General features: G+C 41.9%; 1 long non-coding RNA gene across 1 annotated transcript in view; it reads left to right on the forward strand.

Annotated features, from left to right (window-relative positions):
• Positions 1–7,500, forward strand: part of LOC127661963 (uncharacterized) — a 23,350-nt gene that overhangs the window by 15,231 nt on the left and 619 nt on the right. The window contains exon 2 of the long non-coding RNA XR_007972816.1: positions 1–93. This exon is cut by the window's left edge and continues 91 nt beyond it. This is a non-coding gene — a long non-coding RNA (uncharacterized LOC127661963). The remainder of the gene's footprint in view (positions 94–7,500) is intronic.

A 7,500-nucleotide genomic window follows, 5' to 3' on the forward strand; every position in this document is an offset into this window, starting at 1 on the left:
ATTGTGTCCTTGAGTAAGACACTTAACTCCAGGTTGCTCCGGGGGGATTGTCCCTGTAATAAGTGCACTGTATAATACATTGGTACTCAGAAGGTTGCTGGTTTGATCCCCACAGTCACCACCATTGTGTCCTTGAGTAAGACACTTAACTCCAGGTTGTTCCGGGGGGATTGTCCCTGTAATAAGTGCACTGTAAGTCACTTTGGATAAAAGCGTCTGCTAAATGCGTAAATGTAAATGTAAATGTAAATGTAAATATAAATGTCATTGTAACAAAGTAAAAGTATGTTTTTTTTTTCATTAGAAATTTACTTGAGTAAGAGTAAAAAATACCCACCATTAAAACATACTCATAAAAGTAAATTATTTCCCAAAAAGTTACTCAAGTAAATTGAATGGAGTAAATGTAGCGTGTTACTACCCACCTCTGCCTAATTCCTGCTGCTATTGAGGCCATATGGCACGATACAATTTCAAATTCAATATGCTACATAATAAGATTACACACAACTAATGCCACGGTGGGTTTGCCAAAAAAACTAAACTGTTTCCTAATTAAATTGAAGTAGCAGAACACTGTCATCCAGTTGATGATCAAGTCTGGGGGTTTTCATATGCAAGCCCAATTGAGCCCTAATCCACTGAGGAGAGGGATACGTGCATGTGTATGTTTATGTTTTTGTGTCTTTTTGTTTAAGTTCCTATTAAAATATGACTTTCATTGTTCAACTGGTTCCCGCCTCCTCCTTTCCCAAACTTAACTTTGTTACATTGTTGACGAAACCCAGGAAGGAGGGATGCGTGAGTCCTCGCCACTGCCGTCCACCCTTTTAAATGTTGCTCTTTTCTTTATTTAAATGTAGGAATCAATACAAAATAAAACAGTTTACAAAGTGCTTTACAGAGAAGATATACATGTACATATGCCTTCACACAAATGATACATACATATGGAAATTGATATAAAAGTATAGGAGAATAAAATCCAAGTAAAATGAAATAAGCAAGAGAATAAGAATATACAATCCTTCAGGAAATGCTCTTGTGAACAAGTGCGTTTTGAGATCAGACATGTGCTCGATCGAAGTCTGTGTGAGGGCGTTAGAGAACAATGCCACTCATGTGCACATGTAATACATGATACATTGTAGACAATGTCTGTGATTGAAGTTAATGGAGCTCAGACACACTCAGCTGGTGTTGTGTTACAGAACTACTGTGAGATGAACAAGCATGTGACGTTACAGACACTTACATTGTGAGTGATTCTGATAAGAAAGCATCTGCTTGTGACATCAATGTAAATGTGAACTCATGTTGATCACACTGAAAGTCTAAGAGAAATAAACAGTGTTTAGACATCACAGTACTACACTTTACACTGCTGTTTAATTTACAACAACCCTTCAACAACAGCAGCTCAAGCACGGATTTGCCTTTGTTGACTTACAACGTCTCCTCAGAGTTATTACATTAAACACATTACAAGGGGAAGGAATATTCTGGCAATGTAACGGTAGCTCCCGCTCAGAGCAGGTCGAGTACGACAGGTTACAGTGGTGCCGTGACCCGAATAGGAGTGAGATTTAGGGGGTGAGTGTAACAGTAGCCAGCTGGTATGTAGCTTCCCTGGCCTCAAGAGGCGCACTAGCGATTGACGGTAATGACTGTAGCCTTCAGTCTCCTTATTAGCGTGCCCACCTCCCATGCCAGAGACCCCGGTTCAAATCCCGCTCAGAGCAGGTCGAGTAGGACCGTGGTGCCGTGACCCGGATCGGAGTGAGTTTTGGGGGGTGAGTGTAACAGTAGCCGGCTGGTAGATGCTGTACAGTGTGTAAACCTCACTTCCCTGGCCTCAAGAGGCGCACTAGCGACTGACGCTAGTGGCTGTAGCCTTTAGCCTCCTTGTTAGCGTGCCCACCTCCCATGCCAGAGACGGGTTGAGTAGGACTGGTTACACCAGGGGTTTGTAGTTATTAAAATGTGTTATGTTTTGTATTCTGTACGTATAGAAAAAGGTATACAATATGACAAACTCTTATTATTTGAAGTTTGAGCATTTATATTGCATATTAGAGAACATTATTCTGATGAGAAACTGTATTTGGCATTTTATATAAAATATAACTTCAACTTATATTGGAGTGTGTGTACGAGCGCAAGCAACACGTAGCTGCTGCAGTTCACTTAACGGCCACAGGTGTCACTAATAAGAAGCGTTTCTGAATCTTACGTACTGCACCTTTAAGCATTGACATCTTTCTTGATGTAAACATAAACCTCCCTAAATTTTGATGTTTAGATATTTAAACTCTGGTCCATTTTTGGGCTGCCGTCTGCAATTTTTCACACTCCAATTTCAAAGCTCACCATATACACATACTGTGGACTAATGTTTTTTTTATTAATTAATTAATTAAAAAAAATACACCATTTATTCATAAATAATATTGTATGTGTTTACAATCTTATGATAAACATAATAATACAAAAAGCACTTTCTTTTGTTGTTGTCCTAACTTTGTAAGCATGTAATTCTGGTTCTGTTCACTCCACCTCACTTTGAAAAGTCTCATTTTATTCCACTAGATGGCAGAAAAAGAACAAAATCTCTCACATTCCATCACAAAATACAGATGTGAACTGTAGGCGGCACTCTTATGCATTTTACCCCTCACAGATGTGAACTGTAGGGGGCGCTCTAACGCATTTTACCCCTCACAGATGTGAACTGTAGGGGGCGCTCTAACACATTATACCCCTCACAGATGTGAACTGTAGGTGGTGCTCTAACACATTATACCCCTCACAGATGTGAACTGTAGGTGGTGCTCTAACGCATTATACCCCTCACAGATGTGAACTGTAGGGGGCGCTCTAACGCATTTTACCCCTCACAGATGTGAACTGTAGGTGGTGCTCTAACACATTATACCCCTCACAGATGTGAACTGTAGGGAGCTCTAACACATTATACCCCTCACAGATGTGAACTGTAGGGGCGCTCTAACACATTATACCCCTCACAGATGTGAACTGTAGGGGGCTCTAACACATTATACCCCTCACAGATGTGAACTGTAGGTGGTGCTCTAACACATTATACCCCTCACAGATGTGAACTGTAGGGGGCTCTAACACATTATACCCCTCACAGATGTGAACTGTAGGGGGCTCTAACACATTATACCCCTCACAGATGTGAACTGTAGGGGAGCTCTAACACATTATAACCCCTCACAGATGTGAACTGTAGGGGGCTCTAACACATTATACCCCTCACAGATGTGAACTGTAGGGGGCGCTCTAACGCATTTTACCCCTCACAGATGTGAACTGTAGGTGGTGCTCTAACACATTATACCCCTCACAGATGTGAACTGTAGGTGGTGCTCTAACACATTATACCCCTCACAGATGTGAACTGTAGGTGGTGCTCTAACACATTATACCCCTCACAGATGTGAACTGTAGGGGGCGCTCTAACACATTATACCCCTCACAGATGTGAACTGTAGGGGGCGCTCTAACACATTTTACCCCTCACAGATGTGCTCGTCCATAGACATTCAGTCTAATGTTCAGTTCTGTGATGAGGCAGGCAAGGAATAAGAATCTTAAAGCAGGGTTATAAAACTGAAAAACAAACAAGTTAACACAGAGCAAACGCAAAACACTGGGAACAGAACATGAAAGCTAAACATGCAAGAACTGACACAGGAAACAGGGAAACCAAGGGCTTAAATACACAAGGGAATGAGGAACACCTGGGGAAACAATCAGGGAATGAGAAATAATCAGGGAGAACCAATCAAGGAATAAAACTACAAAGGACTACAAAACTAACAGGAAACAGGAACTAAACAAGAATTTTAACATAAAAGTACAAAACCAAAAGACAACAGGTAATATGACAAGTTCAAGCAGCACCCTCATTATTGCATTGAATATCTCGGCCTCTGAGTGGACTACAAGCTCAATATAGATCTCACTAGAAAGCTGAGATCCTCCCCTTTATGATGATATATTTTATCATCAATAGTCAGAAACATATTTTATGATGATTTGTTTTGCATGCTTTTATTGCAAGACTGCATATTTTGTTCTGGACATCTCAGATATATCACTGGATTATTCACACAAGCAAACTCACAGACAGGTAAACAATGGCTCATATTTTAGAAAACTTCCTAAGGTAAAAGCAGATATTATAAAACGCTTTATTATAATAAGCTTCAGATAAACGTTTCTAGTTACTCTGGGCTTCCAGCAGCAGTTTTCGGATTATAAATGAGACGTTTGTATTTGTTTATTTACATAAATCATATTTCACTTTGTGATTTTTTGAAAATCTTTCAAATAGGGAATTAGTGCAAAAAAAAATTATAATAAACTGCACAGTCACACTCCTGAGAATGAGAGCTTTTATTTGATATATGACCATTTATGTGCTATGTGAAGGACTTTTATTTTCATATACGTAAATATTTGCACCCCATTACCTCTAGGGGGCGCTGATTTTCAATGTGAATGTTTTGAGGCCTTATTTTGTTATTTAAGTAACATAAATACAGAAGTGATGGTACTCCCTGAAAGGTTCAGATTCTAATCTTTTAAATGACACCTCATGTGCCTGACTTACTTGCGATAGGGTGCCCCCTTTGAGAGTTTAAGGGGTTAACTGTAAAACAATACTGATAAAGAAAATGATTATTTTGGAGTGAAGTGACTTGACTTGCTATATACACATAAACAATTCTAAACATTCCACTGCCGAACAGGACACTATGAACCTACAAACACACCACGCTGACAGTCAGCAAATGTTATTTTTGTCTCAATTTTTGACAGTAAACAGCCAGCAATGAAAGTCGGGATGTCAGAAAGTGTTTTCAGATGTAAATGATTGGTTGTCTTTATTTGAGAAAGAAAAATAGCTGCCACTAAGCTGAAAATATTTTTTCCATTGCGAGGTTTGCGAGGTTATGCCCTGTTGCAACTTCTGCTCAACACACCGAACACAGAGCTGTAACTGGGTCTCATTTCATGGCAAACGTCTGAGGTGGCTGCAAATATTTGGTCAAATAATTATACTGAACACTTGAGCAAGTTCATCTAGTACATAATAGCACACATTCTCTTGTTATATTGTTGTCTTGACAATACCTACAGTACAGTATGTGTTTATTTGACTTTAGCACTAACACTTCTATCATGAAAGACTCAACAATTGCTCAGCATTTGAACTATTGTACACTGTAATGTTGTTGTGATTCTCTAAAGAAAAACCACATGAGAGAAGCTAGAGAACACAATACAAGTGAATCAGAGAACACTTGAGTTCTATTTCACGGGAATAATCTGCATTCATTTAAACAGTATAGTGTGTCAAGATGCATCAGTCATGTGAAAACCAAAAACATTTGAGATACACATTTACACATATGCTTTCTTGCACTTTATCTAAATGGGTACATGCATACAATATGCAGGGCCGTAACCACAATACACATTGTCACATTTACATTTATGCATTTGGCAGATGCTTTTATCCAAAGTGACTTACAGTGCCCTTATTACAGGGACAATCCCCCCGGAGCAACCTGGAGTTAAGTGTCTTACTCAAGGACACAATGGTGGTGACTGTGGGGATCAAACCAGCAACCTTCTGAGTACCAATGTATTATACAGTGCACTTATTACAGGGACAATCCCCCCGGAGCAACCTGGAGTTAAGTGTCTTACTCAAGGACACAATGGTGGTGACTGTGGGGATCAAACCAGCAACCTTCTGATTACCAATGTATTATACAGTGCACTTATTACAGGGACAATCCCCCCGGAGCAACCTGGAGTTAAGTGTCTTACTCAAGGACACAATGGTGGTGACTGTGGGGATCAAACCAGCAACCTTCTGATTACCAGTTATGTGCTTTAGCCCACCCACTACGCCACTACCACTCCATTGGGACAAATCCCCCCAATAATTGATATCCATGTTGCTGTTCTGCTGCAGTCCATTACGCACCGCCGTTTAGTTTTCATAACTTTTTAGCATGTACAGTAGTCTAACAATGCTCGTCAATGTAATTTGAAATGATTTGAAACCTGGACCACAGCTCCATCACTGGGCATTAGTCCTGGAAGTGCCCTGGATCCCTGCAACTCCAGCATGCCCACCAAGGCGTTACGCCCGCACCTGTGTTGGCAGATATATCCACCAGAGGGGGAGAGCGACAAGACATTGGGGCCACCGGCGGCGGGACAAACGGGGACAGGGAGCTGGCTTTGGTGGCCCATTTCCATGCCTCCGGGGAACTGGGATGTGCTGTAGTAAAGGGACAGAGTGAGAGGAGAGAGAGGGGGTGGAGGGGAACACAGGGGGAGAGGAAGAGAGTGGGAGGGCTTTTCCGCCCTCTAATATGCCAACATTTGGTCCTCCACCAGTTGGACGGCCTCCTCCAGGGATGCTGGGTGGTGGCACTAGACCCACTCAACCATTCCTTTCGGTAGACGACGGATAAGCTGTTCCAGTACCATAAGATCGATGAGTCCCTTGGCATCACGGTCCTCAGTCAGAAGAAAAGTTGGTATTGCTCAGGGCTGTGACCGACCCGCTGCAGGATGGTCTTCCTCAAATTGTCATACACCAGGAGACTTGCCACCAGTAGTTGTTGTGCCATGAGCTGAGCTTCCCCGGACAACAGTGGGATAAGTCTGGCCATCCACTGAGCACGGCCTCGGGATAATCTTCTGCCTCTCATGAGGGCAACAGGAGGCATGGGGGCTGCTGGGTCCGGGGTCACAGCCGGGGCTTTCTCCTGGTGCAGTAGGCTACGGATCACGTGCCTGTCCTCTGAGCTTGGAGCACCTCCTGGAATCGGCAATCCTGGTCCTGGTGTAGCTCAAGCAGGGCCTGATGTTGTGCATGGTGCATACTGTCAAAGGACTTTATGACTTCCTCCAATTTCCTGGGTTTCAGCATTTACATTTACATTTACATTTATTCATTTGGCAGATGCTTTTATCCAAAGCGACTTACAAGAGAGGAAGAACATCAGTGAATCATCTTAGGGAGACAGTGGTACAAAAAGTGCCATATTACAAAGTTTCACTATCATCAGAATAGTACACCAAACAGATTTAGGGTTAGGGTTAGGGTTTCAGCATCAGTGTGAGAGGTTCGCTGGGTGGGAAAGGAGGAAATGGGAAACTTGGGATGTCAACTTAAAGGTATGATTTTAATTAAACAAATTAAAATGGCTTTTCAGCACTACACTCAGAAGATCACAGTCACAATTCAACACTGTGTTTTATGTCTGGTAGCTCTCTCTTTTTGTCTCTGGCATGGTCCCTTTTTATCGCTCTCCCCAGTGCTTACTGCAATCAGAAACAGGCGTTAGACATTATAGTGCTCAGGTGTGTGTACCCTAATCATTTTCCTCTCTCTGGACGAACACTCGACCATTCCCATGCCGCCACAGTGACTTTATGCCACTA

The sequence above is a fragment of the Xyrauchen texanus genome, chromosome 21 (genome assembly GCF_025860055.1).
Source record: "Xyrauchen texanus isolate HMW12.3.18 chromosome 21, RBS_HiC_50CHRs, whole genome shotgun sequence".
Lineage (NCBI taxonomy): Eukaryota > Metazoa > Chordata > Actinopteri > Cypriniformes > Catostomidae > Xyrauchen > Xyrauchen texanus.